At 49.3% G+C, this 14,146-nt stretch overlaps 14 non-coding genes across 14 annotated transcripts; all 14 read left to right on the forward strand.

Moving 5' to 3' along the window:
- The first annotated feature begins 310 nt into the window (after window positions 1-310).
- Window positions 311-383, forward strand: Trnak-uuu. The gene has a single exon. It is a non-coding gene; the product is annotated as a tRNA-Lys (tRNA).
- Window positions 384-521: 138 nt separating this feature from the next.
- On the forward strand, window positions 522-603 carry Trnas-cga. Its single transcript has one exon. It is a non-coding gene; the product is annotated as a tRNA-Ser (tRNA).
- Window positions 604-1,296: 693 nt separating this feature from the next.
- On the forward strand, window positions 1,297-1,378 carry Trnas-uga. Its single transcript has one exon. It is a non-coding gene; the product is annotated as a tRNA-Ser (tRNA).
- Window positions 1,379-1,977: 599 nt separating this feature from the next.
- Trnaf-gaa lies at window positions 1,978-2,050 on the forward strand. Its single transcript has one exon. It is a non-coding gene; the product is annotated as a tRNA-Phe (tRNA).
- A 6,051-nt stretch (window positions 2,051-8,101) lies between these two features.
- Window positions 8,102-8,183, forward strand: Trnas-cga. The gene has a single exon. It is a non-coding gene; the product is annotated as a tRNA-Ser (tRNA).
- A 693-nt stretch (window positions 8,184-8,876) lies between these two features.
- Window positions 8,877-8,958, forward strand: Trnas-uga. The gene has a single exon. It is a non-coding gene; the product is annotated as a tRNA-Ser (tRNA).
- Window positions 8,959-9,557: 599 nt separating this feature from the next.
- Window positions 9,558-9,630, forward strand: Trnaf-gaa. The gene has a single exon. It is a non-coding gene; the product is annotated as a tRNA-Phe (tRNA).
- Window positions 9,631-10,169: 539 nt separating this feature from the next.
- On the forward strand, window positions 10,170-10,290 carry Trnak-uuu. The gene has a single exon. It is a non-coding gene; the product is annotated as a tRNA-Lys (tRNA).
- Window positions 10,291-10,428: 138 nt separating this feature from the next.
- On the forward strand, window positions 10,429-10,510 carry Trnas-cga. The gene has a single exon. It is a non-coding gene; the product is annotated as a tRNA-Ser (tRNA).
- A 693-nt stretch (window positions 10,511-11,203) lies between these two features.
- Window positions 11,204-11,285, forward strand: Trnas-uga. Its single transcript has one exon. It is a non-coding gene; the product is annotated as a tRNA-Ser (tRNA).
- Window positions 11,286-11,884: 599 nt separating this feature from the next.
- Window positions 11,885-11,957, forward strand: Trnaf-gaa. Its single transcript has one exon. It is a non-coding gene; the product is annotated as a tRNA-Phe (tRNA).
- A 539-nt stretch (window positions 11,958-12,496) lies between these two features.
- Window positions 12,497-12,615, forward strand: Trnak-uuu. Its single transcript has one exon. It is a non-coding gene; the product is annotated as a tRNA-Lys (tRNA).
- A 138-nt stretch (window positions 12,616-12,753) lies between these two features.
- On the forward strand, window positions 12,754-12,835 carry Trnas-cga. The gene has a single exon. It is a non-coding gene; the product is annotated as a tRNA-Ser (tRNA).
- Window positions 12,836-13,528: 693 nt separating this feature from the next.
- Window positions 13,529-13,610, forward strand: Trnas-uga. The gene has a single exon. It is a non-coding gene; the product is annotated as a tRNA-Ser (tRNA).
- The last annotated feature ends 536 nt before the right edge of the window (window positions 13,611-14,146 follow it).

Below are 14,146 nucleotides of genomic sequence, written 5' to 3' on the forward strand. Positions count from 1 at the left end.
GCGAAATGAGCGAAAACGTGGGAAACATTGCATTCGAAATGCTTGCGAATTTTCCAATTGCCCAGTGAGTGTCGACAAAACACGTCAATTCTCTGCTCCAACGTATGAGACGTAACAACTGGTGCAATTTGTTGTTGCATCGTGTGCCAGCAGTCTTCGATAGTGTGTTACGAGCTTAGCGCGATAAGTTTGCAGACAGCATTTAGGCGACGTTTTATTAGTAACGGCCCCATGCAACGATTGCACAACAGTAAAGGACATGAGTCAATGTACAGTTGTGCATCGTGGGAGGTCTCACACCGTCGTCCGAGCCCGGATAGCTCAGTCGGTAGAGCATTAGGCTTTTAACCTAAGGGTCCAGGGTTCAAGTCCCTGTCCGGGCGGAAATTTTAAAACTTTGGTAGCGATTCGTCTGGTAGCGGTGGAAACGCTACGGAAAATAATGCAGCTACGCCGTTTTCTGACACCACAGTGCTTCAAACGGTAGCATTTGCATGTGTCGGGACAACGCCGCGCTACCGGCAGTCGTGGCCGAGTGGTTAAGGCGTCTGACTCGAAATCAGATTCCCTATGGGAGCGTAGGTTCGAATCCTACCGGCTGCGTGCGATTTTGCGTAAAGAGAGGAGCAAAAATTTTCGCACACATGTGACATGCGTGGGCGAATGCGGGTGCAAACCAGTGACGCCATTCTCAACAAGACGAAAGTTTCCGTTTAAGACTACTGAGTTTCGCGACGACCGCTGCTTACTGTGGCCATCGGTTCACCTCGCACTGACGCTGGGACTGCAGAAAGCCGTCGCTGAGATCGTGAGTACACAGATGTGCTCGAAAGTGTTGGACAGAGCGAACATTCAATTCTTTTTAAGAATCGCAATTGAATCATTCGAGTGCGGCGAAGGCAGTGGTGCAGCGTTTCTTTTCTTAAGATCTCGCAGCTGCTTGGAGGTATGTCCATCGTTTTAAGACGACAGAAAACTAGCGTCAGCGGTGCGTCAGTGGGAAGTCGGTGAAGTCGCCATTGGAGCCATAAGCCAGTAATTACAACATGCGAATCACTCGCTCACCACGCAGCTGTACGATAATGCTCGTGCGTGGGCCCGCATAGCTGAGTCGGTAGAGCGTTAGGTTTTCAACCAAAGGGTCCTGGGTTCAAGTCCCTGTCTGGGCGAAAATTAATACACTTTCGTAACGGCTAATGGAAACCCTACAGGAAAGAGTGAGGCCACGCCGCTTTCTGCCATCAGATTGCTTCTAAAGATGGCCGTTTCACTTGTCGGGAGTCGCTTCTGCCACCGGCAGTCGTGGCCGAGTGGTTAAGGCGTCTGACTTGAAATCAGATTCCCTCTGGGAGCGTAGGTTCGAGTCCTGCCGACTGCGAAAATTTTCTCTCTCTCAAAAGATGGACGTTCAGGTGCATCCTAGCAGTTGCGTCACTACTAAACACATGGGTCACCAGTTATTTGATCCAGGGCGCAGCGTTACAGTCGCGCCCAGAAGCCGCAGCTCATCTCCTCGTCTCACAGCCGCCCACCGGGTGTTAGTACAAGTGTCGCCTCACTGGGCAGTGCAGATGTGTCCTTTTTAGCTTGCAGACGATGACGTGTAGCAATTTACGAGCTAACGCAAGTCGAATGTTTTACCGTGTGTATCTGCTAGATACTGCCTCTCATACGGTGGAGAGGCTCACTCCTTCTTGTGTCTCGTTCTCTGCACACGAGTTGCCCCTGACATCGACATAGCACGGGTTTTCTAGCGTCAGCGCGGCGTCACGTGAAGTCAGCGAAGTGAATATTACACGAGTCGAGTCGACATGTTTGCTTGTTACGATGATGGAAGCAGAAGAAATGTGTGTGGGACTTCACTGCATCGGCTGCTCGCCTTTCAGCGTCCCTGTGTCTTATCAGACGAAGGTGACTGTGAAATTGGCAACGAGGCAGAGCTGAACGAACACATGCAAACAGCAACGTTCAATGTCAGCCGAAATAGCTCAGTTGGGAGAGCGTTAGACTGAAGATCTAAAGGTCCCTGGTTCGATCCCGGGTTTCGGCAGGTATTCGTTTTGATGCGACGCCAATGGAATTGCTCTGCGTTGGTGATAATGCAACTACAGCTGACAACAAAAATGACTCTCTGCTGTAGCAGTTCTGGTTGTCTAGTGCATGCCATAAGAGGAACTCACTAGAAAACTAACTCCCTTTGAAGGAAAAGAATCAAAAAAGCCCTACCGACTGCGTCCCTTTTTCTGTGTCAGGTGGTGAAGAACGTCTTCAACGGAACCGCGAAATGAGCGAAAACGTGGGAAACATTGCATTCGAAATGCTTGCGAATTTTCCAATTGCCCAGTGAGTGTCGACAAAACACGTCAATTCTCTGCTCCAACGTATGAGACGTAACAACTGGTGCAATTTGTTGTTGCATCGTGTGCCAGCAGTCTTCGATAGTGTGTTACGAGCTTAGCGCGATAAGTTTGCAGACAGCATTTAGGCGACGTTTTATTAGTAACGGCCCCATGCAACGATTGCACAACAGTAAAGGACATGAGTCAATGTACAGTTGTGCATCGTGGGAGGTCTCACACCGTCGTCCGAGCCCGGATAGCTCAGTCGGCAGTTCCGCTTTAGACGCCGTGCAGTGTGGACGTGCCTAGTCTTCCGCTCCGCCGTAGCGTTACGTATAGTGGACTATCGTTTTTGTTACGTGTTGTGTTGCAACTTCTGAGAGTATTTCTCCGTCGTTGTTTCGTACCTTGTGTTACTTTCTGTCTTTTTTTCAGTGTTTTTTGTGTAGCGGTTTCGACCGCATATTTTGAAAATGTCGTCCCAGGTTATTCCTCGTCAGGCTACAGTTAGTTTTGCTTTTGACAAGTCAACCCGCCATGTGCAACCTAGTTCTCTTGAGATTCATGATTGGTTGGTAGATACCTTTGGTGTTCATTCGGATCAGGTGCACACTGCTTATTTTGATACCGAACTGTATGTTTTCTTTGTTAAGTTTATGGACCCACTTCAGGTTGATAAAATTCTTTCTAAATATGGTCATCAAGTTCTCTTTCGGCATCGGGATGATTCTGTAAGTACCGTGCTGCTTTCCAATGCTTCCATCACGTATACCAATGTTCGTGTTTACAACCTTCCACCGGAGGTGGATAATGTCTATCTTAAGGAGGGTCTACAGAAGTATGGTGATGTAAAGAGCATTCGCCTTGAACGCTGGTCAAGCCAACATCGCCTGCAATGTTACAGTGGTATTCGTTCAGTCGAAATGCACGTTAAGCAGAATATTCCATCTCACCTGCAGATCGGTGGATATCGTGTCCATGTAACATATAGTGGTCAGGTTGGCACCTGTTTTTTGTGCAATGAAAGTGGTCACGTGCGTACCGACTGTCCGCGGAGAGTTTTTGTTTTAAAAAATTCTCTCGAACAGCGTCGCAAGTTAACGGTCGCTGACCTCGTTGCAGGTGGTTCTGCTCTTGGTGTAGCACAGTTCAGTGGTAGTAGCGCCCCGCCACAGGTTTTGCGCACCCCTGATACAGAATTTCCTCCTTTGCGTGCTAAATCTGATGTTGTTCCGTCTGTCCCTCAGGTGGGTGTGCCACTTTTGAATAATAAGAGGCGTCGCCCACACGATGGAAATAGTACGGATGAGGATCTCCCTGAGATGCCCCAGTCCGAGCGACCGGCATCCTCCGAGCCACTGTGTACTGTAGCTGCTCCCTGCCCTCCTGAGGTAGCGGTTCCGGTGGCGGCTGCTGGCGCCCCTCCGGCCTCCGACGCAGCTTCTCTCGAGTCGGGTCGTCGGTCGGGCCTGTTGGCGCCGTCTTCCGAACCGACTTCGATGTCACAACAAGTGGAGCCGCGACAACTTCCTGCTTCGCTGCCCCATACCTCTGCCAGCGGAGCTGCTCCGCTTCCTTCCAACTCTGCGGCCTCGGACCTTCCTGCTCACGTTTCGCCTCCGTGCAGTCCATGTTTGCCGGAAGCTAGTGCAGGTGTTGACCATTCCGTTTTGTCGGATGTTTCCCCCGCGACCCCGGATCCCGCATGTGGACCGGCGCGGGTGGTGTCGGATACAGAACTTGACCCTCCTACGTCACCGGCGGCTGAAGTTTCCTTGCCCGTCAGCCGACGCAAGTTACGCGTTCAGCCGAACGTTAATGCTGTTCGTAAAAAACCGAAACGTAAGGGATCCGCGGAACGGGGTAGCAGTCCCCCTCCCTCGGATGCCTCCGTCACCCCTGCTATGGACTGTGACGCTGGTGCGTCGGTGTAGGTGATTTGTTTTCTCGCTTTTCTCTCTATGGTTCAAGCATACACCTTTCTTACCTTAAATGTTAACCGTATTGAGTCCGACGTTCGCATTGCCTCTTTGCGGCAGTTTATTTACGACGCCTGTGCGGACGTAGTGTTTTTGCAGGAAGTGTTGTTTTCTGATCTCTCTCTACCTGGATTTCAAACTGTTTTTAATGTCGCGCCGGAATATTCAACAGGAACTGCTCTTTTCTTTCGAGAGGGCATTCCTATTACTGACATTGAATTCCTTGACACTGGCCGTGGGATTGGTTGTCGTCTTTTTGATCTCCGCCTCGTTGGTTTGTATGCCCCCTCTGGTTCGGGTCACACTGTGGCTCGATCGCGCTTTTATAAAGAAGAGCTTATTTATCTTTTGCGCCAGAGTCCTCGGAGTCTCCTGCTCGGAGGCGATTTTAATTGTGTTTTACGCCCTGCAGACCAGTCCCCCAATTTTAATTATTGCCGTGATTTACATGACTTAGTTCGTACGATGCATCTGCGTGATGTTTGGGAACACAAATATCCAACCCTGGTGAAATATACGTTTTTTACCGCGTCCTCATGCAGTAGACTCGACAGATTCTATTTATCTGATTTTTTATGTGATCAAATTCTTTCTGTCGATGTTATTCCTACTAGTTTTTCTGACCATTGTGCTTTTACTGCAACTGTAAATCTTAGTCGCCAACCTGCAAAACTTTATCGTTCCCAGTGGATGTTAAATGTTTCCCACCTTGCCGACAGTGCTATGGATGATGTTATAAGTGGCGTGTGGGAGCGATGTCTTCGCTCTGTCCCGCGATACCCCTCCTTGCTGGTTTGGTGGACTGCGTTTGCCAAGCCCAAGATTCGTCAGACTTTGATTTTCTACTGTGCTGCTAGGACGCGTGATTTTAAGAACACGTATGAATATTACTACTCTGTCCTGCGTGAACTATATGACGCGGCGGGTACCTCTCCACTGCGGATCCATGATGTTCGTCGTATTAAAGCCAAGCTCTTGAGCCTTAAACGACGACAGATGGATGGTCTGCGAGTTAAGTCGAAACCTCACTCTCTTGTTGAAGGTGAACTGACATCCTTGTACCACCTGCTACGGCATCAGACTCGTCGTCGTCGCTCCTTCATCTCTTCTCTTACGGTGGATGATGGGCGACAGCTTAGTGCACAGGAGGAAATGGTTCGTGCTCTTCATCAGTATTACACTAGTCTCTATTCTGCCGATGATTCTGGTGAGTCTCTTTCGGATGATGTCTTTGGGGATCTAACTGCGACGATCGCGCCTGACGCGAACGGCGAATTTCTCCGGGAGTTCCAGGTAGATGATGTTTTCGATTTTATTGCCCGCTCTCCGTCCAGTAAATCGCCGGGTCCAGACGGCCTGCCTAAAGAATTTTATCTCCGTTTTTGGCCTCTTTTGGGTGGCATTTTTACGCAGATTTTAAATGAGATTGTCAGAGGGATGGATGTGCCTGCCGATTTTAAAGTAGGGAAAATTGTTTTAATTCCGAAGTCCTCTGGTCGTTTATCTGCTGCCAATCTTCGTCCGCTCACATTGCTGAATTTTGACTATAAGACAGCTGCTAGAGCGCTCAATAGCCGGCTGTCTTCTCTGCTTCGGGGTGTGATTGGTGCCCATCAATGTTGTTTTCATGATAGATCTATTCTGACACCAGTAGCCGAATATCGGGATGTTGTCTCGGTTGCGGCGGTTACAAACGTACATTGTGCCTTTGCCTTCCTTGATTTTTATAAGGCTTTTGATCACGTCAGTCATGTGTTTTTAGATCGTGTTTTAGGTACAATAGGTTTTAACGCTTCATCACGTGGTGTTCTTGGCAATTTGTACAGGGGAATAACAGCTCGGGTGTCTGTCAATGGGCAGCTGACGCCGCCCATTGCTATCCGCCGCGGAGTGCCTCAGGGTAGTCCGCTCTCTATGTCTTTATTCGTTTTGTCCCTGGAACCGCTGCTTCGGACTATTGCTCTCAAGCTTCAGGGTATGTCCCTCTCTGGTGGGAAGCTCTCGGTTAAGGCATATGCGGATGATGTCGTTGTTCTCCTCCGTCAACGAGATGATATCCCGTTGTTGAAAGGGGCAGTTGATGCATACTGTCGTGTCTCTGGAGCGCGTCTCAATCAGGGTAAATGTAAGTTCCTTGATATTCGAGGATTTCGCGATGCTGACGTCCCTTGGGCCACTGTTGTCGATCGCCATACGTCCTTGGGGATTATCATTGATCGGTGTCCTCTAAAAATGGCGGCTCTCAATTGGAAATCTGTCACCGAGAAGATACAGGGGGCTCTGATGGTCCATGAGCAGCGCTCTGCTACCATTTTGCAAAAAGTCCGAATTTTAGACACCTACGTCCTATGTAAAGCTTATTATGTTGCTCAGCTGTTCCCACTTCCCATGATGGTGGCGAAAAGGTTGCGCCAATTGTCTAGCAGGTTTATATGGAAGGGCCATCTATTCAAGTTACGTTACGAGGTAATGACGAAACCGCGTCTCTCCGGAGGCTTGGGCCTCTCTGACATTACTCGCAAGGCGTCTGCTTTGTACGTCCGCCGAACGACTCTAATTGTTACGCAAGAAGTGACTTCAATTACATCCAGGCTTTTTACTGTTGTGCGTCCGGCGAGCCTTGCTCCACCTGTCGATGTCGGACGCCTAAATTTTAAGTTGAAACACATTCGGGAATTTTACATTGCGGTGAGTTACCTCGGTGACGTCTTCTTGCGGCGACCGGTGCCAACGACCAAGAGCTTGATTGCCCGCTGGGAGGGGCTGGCCAGTCCCAATCCAATAGAACTGGCGTCTCCATCCGTGTCCTGGAGGAACGTCTGGAAGAACGTTAGTCTGCCGATCCACTCTATGGCCGTGGCGTCCACGTGGTATAGGGTAATAAATAATTTGGTTCCCACCAATGTACGACTGCACCGTATTGGTCTTTCTGACACGGACACCTGTACTCGGTGTGGTCTCCTGGATACCCTTGAACATCGATTCACCTGCTGTGGGCACCTTGCTAATTGGCGATGGCTCAGGAAACAACTTGCTTTTGTCACTAGGTCTGCTGAAGCCGCTTATACTATTGACATCATCGTCCGGCCCGATTCTTCCTTTTTTCCGCGGACGAAGCTCCATACCGTCATGTGGTTGATTGGCCATTTCGTACATTTTGTCAACAGTTGTCATGAAGAGGATGGACACCTAGCGTTTCGGCAGTACATGCTTACTGCTTACTGGCAGCGCTTGCGATTGCCAGGCCTCCGAGATGATTTTGCCAATATGCTTAGCCTGACATTTGAAAGAGAGGGTGTTGGCTAAGGTCACCTGTGTGAGCCATTTTCTTTTATACTGTTTCTGAATTTGCCGCCTTTATGTATGTTTCTTCTCTACACCAGGACTGAAGTTTTCGTGTTTTAACCTTTATTTCAGTAAGCAGTCTACATTATATAGTCATGTTTTAGGATTTTAATTTCAGTACTGTACTTCTTTTGAAGTGGCTGTGTGGTGGATATTCTTTAATATTTTTTTCAATAGATATATTCGTTCGAGTGGTAGAGTGTCTGCTTCAATAATTTAAAAAAAAAAAAAAAAAAAAAAAGTCGGTAGAGCATTAGGCTTCTAACCTAAGGGTCCAGGGTTCAAGTCCCTGTCCGGGCGGAAATTTTAAAACTTTGGTAGCGATTCGTCTGGTAGCGGTGGAAACGCTACGGAAAATAATGCAGCTACGCCGTTTTCTGACACCACAGTGCTTCAAACGGTAGCATTTGCATGTGTCGGGACAACGCCGCGCTACCGGCAGTCGTGGCCGAGTGGTTAAGGCGTCTGACTCGAAATCAGATTCCCTATGGGAGCGTAGGTTCGAATCCTACCGGCTGCGTGCGATTTTGCGTAAAGAGAGGAGCAAAAATTTTCGCACACATGTGACATGCGTGGGCGAATGCGGGTGCAAACCAGTGACGCCATTCTCAACAAGACGAAAGTTTCCGTTTAAGAATACTGAGTTTCGCGACGACCGCTGCTTACTGTGGCCATCGGTTCACCTCGCACTGACGCTGGGACTGCAGAAAGCCGTCGCTGAGATCGTGAGTACACAGATGTGCTCGAAAGTGTTGGACAGAGCGAACATTCAATTCTTTTTAAGAATCGCAATTGAATCATTCGAGTGCGGCGAAGGCAGTGGTGCAGCGTTTCTTTTCTTAAGATCTCGCAGCTGCTTGGAGGTATGTCCATCGTTTTAAGACGACAGAAAACTAGCGTCAGCGGTGCGTCAGTGGGAAGTCGGTGAAGTCGCCATTGGAGCCATAAGCCAGTAATTACAACATGCGAATCACTCGCTCACCACGCAGCTGTACGATAATGCTCGTGCGTGGGCCCGCATAGCTGAGTCGGTAGAGCGTTAGGTTTTCAACCAAAGGGTCCTGGGTTCAAGTCCCTGTCTGGGCGAAAATTAATACACTTTCGTAACGGCTAATGGAAACCCTACAGGAAAGAGTGAGGCCACGCCGCTTTCTGCCATCAGATTGCTTCTAAAGATGGCCGTTTCACTTGTCGGGAGTCGCTTCTGCCACCGGCAGTCGTGGCCGAGTGGTTAAGGCGTCTGACTTGAAATCAGATTCCCTCTGGGAGCGTAGGTTCGAGTCCTGCCGACTGCGAAAATTTTCTCTCTCTCAAAAGATGGACGTTCAGGTGCATCCTAGCAGTTGCGTCACTACTAAACACATGGGTCACCAGTTATTTGATCCAGGGCGCAGCGTTACAGTCGCGCCCAGAAGCCGCAGCTCATCTCCTCGTCTCACAGCCGCCCACCGGGTGTTAGTACAAGTGTCGCCTCACTGGGCAGTGCAGATGTGTCCTTTTTAGCTTGCAGACGATGACGTGTAGCAATTTACGAGCTAACGCAAGTCGAATGTTTTACCGTGTGTATCTGCTAGATACTGCCTCTCATACGGTGGAGAGGCTCACTCCTTCTTGTGTCTCGTTCTCTGCACACGAGTTGCCCCTGACATCGACATAGCACGGGTTTTCTAGCGTCAGCGCGGCGTCACGTGAAGTCAGCGAAGTGAATATTACACGAGTCGAGTCGACATGTTTGCTTGTTACGATGATGGAAGCAGAAGAAATGTGTGTGGGACTTCACTGCATCGGCTGCTCGCCTTTCAGCGTCCCTGTGTCTTATCAGACGAAGGTGACTGTGAAATTGGCAACGAGGCAGAGCTGAACGAACACATGCAAACAGCAACGTTCAATGTCAGCCGAAATAGCTCAGTTGGGAGAGCGTTAGACTGAAGATCTAAAGGTCCCTGGTTCGATCCCGGGTTTCGGCAGGTATTCGTTTTGATGCGACGCCAATGGAATTGCTCTGCGTTGGTGATAATGCAACTACAGCTGACAACAAAAATGACTCTCTGCTGTAGCAGTTCTGGTTGTCTAGTGCATGCCATAAGAGGAACTCACTAGAAAACTAACTCCCTTTGAAGGAAAAGAATCAAAAAAGCCCTACCGACTGCGTTCCTTTTTCTGTGTCAGGTGGTGAAGAACGTCTTCAACGGAACCGCGAAATGAGCGAAAACGTGGGAAACATTGCATTCGAAATGCTTGCGAATTTTCCAATTGCCCAGTGAGTGTCGACAAAACACGTCAATTCTCTGCTCCAACGTATGAGACGTAACAACTGGTGCAATTTGTTGTTGCATCGTGTGCCAGCAGTCTTCGATAGTGTGTTACGAGCTTAGCGCGATAAGTTTGCAGACAGCATTTAGGCGACGTTTTATTAGTAACGGCCCCATGCAACGATTGCACAACAGTAAAGGACATGAGTCAATGTACAGTTGTGCATCGTGGGAGGTCTCACACCGTCGTCCGAGCCCGGATAGCTCAGTCGGTAAAAAAAAAAAAAAAAAAAAAAAAAAAAAAAAAAAAAAAAAAGTCGGTAGAGCATTAGGCTTTTAACCTAAGGGTCCAGGGTTCAAGTCCCTGTCCGGGCGGAAATTTTAAAACTTTGGTAGCGATTCGTCTGGTAGCGGTGGAAACGCTACGGAAAATAATGCAGCTACGCCGTTTTCTGACACCACAGTGCTTCAAACGGTAGCATTTGCATGTGTCGGGACAACGCCGCGCTACCGGCAGTCGTGGCCGAGTGGTTAAGGCGTCTGACTCGAAATCAGATTCCCTATGGGAGCGTAGGTTCGAATCCTACCGGCTGCGTGCGATTTTGCGTAAAGAGAGGAGCAAAAATTTTCGCACACATGTGACATGCGTGGGCGAATGCGGGTGCAAACCAGTGACGCCATTCTCAACAAGACGAAAGTTTCCGTTTAAGACTACTGAGTTTCGCGACGACCGCTGCTTACTGTGGCCATCGGTTCACCTCGCACTGACGCTGGGACTGCAGAAAGCCGTCGCTGAGATCGTGAGTACACAGATGTGCTCGAAAGTGTTGGACAGAGCGAACATTCAATTCTTTTTAAGAATCGCAATTGAATCATTCGAGTGCGGCGAAGGCAGTGGTGCAGCGTTTCTTTTCTTAAGATCTCGCAGCTGCTTGGAGGTATGTCCATCGTTTTAAGACGACAGAAAACTAGCGTCAGCGGTGCGTCAGTGGGAAGTCGGTGAAGTCGCCATTGGAGCCATAAGCCAGTAATTACAACATGCGAATCACTCGCTCACCACGCAGCTGTACGATAATGCTCGTGCGTGGGCCCGCATAGCTGAGTCGGTAGAGCGTTAGGTTTTCAACCAAAGGGTCCTGGGTTCAAGTCCCTGTCTGGGCGAAAATTAATACACTTTCGTAACGGCTAATGGAAACCCTACAGGAAAGAGTGAGGCCACGCCGCTTTCTGCCATCAGATTGCTTCTAAAGATGGCCGTTTCACTTGTCGGGAGTCGCTTCTGCCACCGGCAGTCGTGGCCGAGTGGTTAAGGCGTCTGACTTGAAATCAGATTCCCTCTGGGAGCGTAGGTTCGAGTCCTGCCGACTGCGAAAATTTTCTCTCTCTCAAAAGATGGACGTTCAGGTGCATCCTAGCAGTTGCGTCACTACTAAACACATGGGTCACCAGTTATTTGATCCAGGGCGCAGCGTTACAGTCGCGCCCAGAAGCCGCAGCTCATCTCCTCGTCTCACAGCCGCCCACCGGGTGTTAGTACAAGTGTCGCCTCACTGGGCAGTGCAGATGTGTCCTTTTTAGCTTGCAGACGATGACGTGTAGCAATTTACGAGCTAACGCAAGTCGAATGTTTTACCGTGTGTATCTGCTAGATACTGCCTCTCATACGGTGGAGAGGCTCACTCCTTCTTGTGTCTCGTTCTCTGCACACGAGTTGCCCCTGACATCGACATAGCACGGGTTTTCTAGCGTCAGCGCGGCGTCACGTGAAGTCAGCGAAGTGAATATTACACGAGTCGAGTCGACATGTTTGCTTGTTACGATGATGGAAGCAGAAGAAATGTGTGTGGGACTTCACTGCATCGGCTGCTCGCCTTTCAGCGTCCCTGTGTCTTATCAGACGAAGGTGACTGTGAAATTGGCAACGAGGCAGAGCTGAACGAACACATGCAAACAGCAACGTTCAATGTCAGCCGAAATAGCTCAGTTGGGAGAGCGTTAGACTGAAGATCTAAAGGTCCCTGGTTCGATCCCGGGTTTCGGCAGGTATTCGTTTTGATGCGACGCCAATGGAATTGCTCTGCGTTGGTGATAATGCAACTACAGCTGACAACAAAAATGACTCTCTGCTGTAGCAGTTCTGGTTGTCTAGTGCATGCCATAAGAGGAACTCACTAGAAAACTAACTCCCTTTGAAGGAAAAGAATCAAAAAAGCCCTACCGACTGCGTTCCTTTTTCTGTGTCAGGTGGTGAAGAACGTCTTCAACGGAACCGCGAAATGAGCGAAAACGTGGGAAACATTGCATTCGAAATGCTTGCGAATTTTCCAATTGCCCAGTGAGTGTCGACAAAACACGTCAATTCTCTGCTCCAACGTATGAGACGTAACAACTGGTGCAATTTGTTGTTGCATCGTGTGCCAGCAGTCTTCGATAGTGTGTTACGAGCTTAGCGCGATAAGTTTGCAGACAGCATTTAGGCGACGTTTTATTAGTAACGGCCCCATGCAACGATTGCACAACAGTAAAGGACATGAGTCAATGTACAGTTGTGCATCGTGGGAGGTCTCACACCGTCGTCCGAGCCCGGATAGCTCAGTCGGTAAAAAAAAAAAAAAAAAAAAAAAAAAAAAAAAAAAAAAAAGTCGGTAGAGCATTAGGCTTTTAACCTAAGGGTCCAGGGTTCAAGTCCCTGTCCGGGCGGAAATTTTAAAACTTTGGTAGCGATTCGTCTGGTAGCGGTGGAAACGCTACGGAAAATAATGCAGCTACGCCGTTTTCTGACACCACAGTGCTTCAAACGGTAGCATTTGCATGTGTCGGGACAACGCCGCGCTACCGGCAGTCGTGGCCGAGTGGTTAAGGCGTCTGACTCGAAATCAGATTCCCTATGGGAGCGTAGGTTCGAATCCTACCGGCTGCGTGCGATTTTGCGTAAAGAGAGGAGCAAAAATTTTCGCACACATGTGACATGCGTGGGCGAATGCGGGTGCAAACCAGTGACGCCATTCTCAACAAGACGAAAGTTTCCGTTTAAGACTACTGAGTTTCGCGACGACCGCTGCTTACTGTGGCCATCGGTTCACCTCGCACTGACGCTGGGACTGCAGAAAGCCGTCGCTGAGATCGTGAGTACACAGATGTGCTCGAAAGTGTTGGACAGAGCGAACATTCAATTCTTTTTAAGAATCGCAATTGAATCATTCGAGTGCGGCGAAGGCAGTGGTGCAGCGTTTCTTTTCTTAAGATCTCGCAGCTGCTTGGAGGTATGTCCATCGTTTTAAGACGACAGAAAACTAGCGTCAGCGGTGCGTCAGTGGGAAGTCGGTGAAGTCGCCATTGGAGCCATAAGCCAGTAATTACAACATGCGAATCACTCGCTCACCACGCAGCTGTACGATAATGCTCGTGCGTGGGCCCGCATAGCTGAGTCGGTAGAGCGTTAGGTTTTCAACCAAAGGGTCCTGGGTTCAAGTCCCTGTCTGGGCGAAAATTAATACACTTTCGTAACGGCTAATGGAAACCCTACAGGAAAGAGTGAGGCCACGCCGCTTTCTGCCATCAGATTGCTTCTAAAGATGGCCGTTTCACTTGTCGGGAGTCGCTTCTGCCACCGGCAGTCGTGGCCGAGTGGTTAAGGCGTCTGACTTGAAATCAGATTCCCTCTGGGAGCGTAGGTTCGAGTCCTGCCGACTGCGAAAATTTTCTCTCTCTCAAAAGATGGACGTTCAGGTGCATCCTAGCAGTTGCGTCACTACTAAACACATGGGTCACCAGTTATTTGATCCAGGGCGCAGCGTTACAGTCGCGCCCAGAAGCCGCAGCTCATCTCCTCGTCTCACAGCCGCCCACCGGGTGTTAGTACAAGTGTCGCCTCACTGGGCAGTGCAGATGTGTCCTTTTTAGCTTGCAGACGATGACGTGTAGCAATTTACGAGCTAACGCAAGTCGAATGTTTTACCGTGTGTATCTGCTAGATACTGCCTCTCATACGGTGGAGAGGCTCACTCCTTCTTGTGTCTCGTTCTCTGCACACGAGTTGCCCCTGACATCGACATAGCACGGGTTTTCTAGCGTCAGCGCGGCGTCACGTGAAGTCAGCGAAGTGAATATTACACGAGTCGAGTCGACATGTTTGCTTGTTACGATGATGGAAGCAGAAGAAATGTGTGTGGGACTTCACTGCATCGGCTGCTCGCCTTTCAGCGTCCCTGTGTCTTATCAGACGAAGGTG

Source organism: Schistocerca piceifrons, unplaced genomic scaffold, assembly GCF_021461385.2.
Source record: "Schistocerca piceifrons isolate TAMUIC-IGC-003096 unplaced genomic scaffold, iqSchPice1.1 HiC_scaffold_1310, whole genome shotgun sequence".
NCBI classification, from domain to species: Eukaryota; Metazoa; Arthropoda; class Insecta; order Orthoptera; family Acrididae; genus Schistocerca; species Schistocerca piceifrons.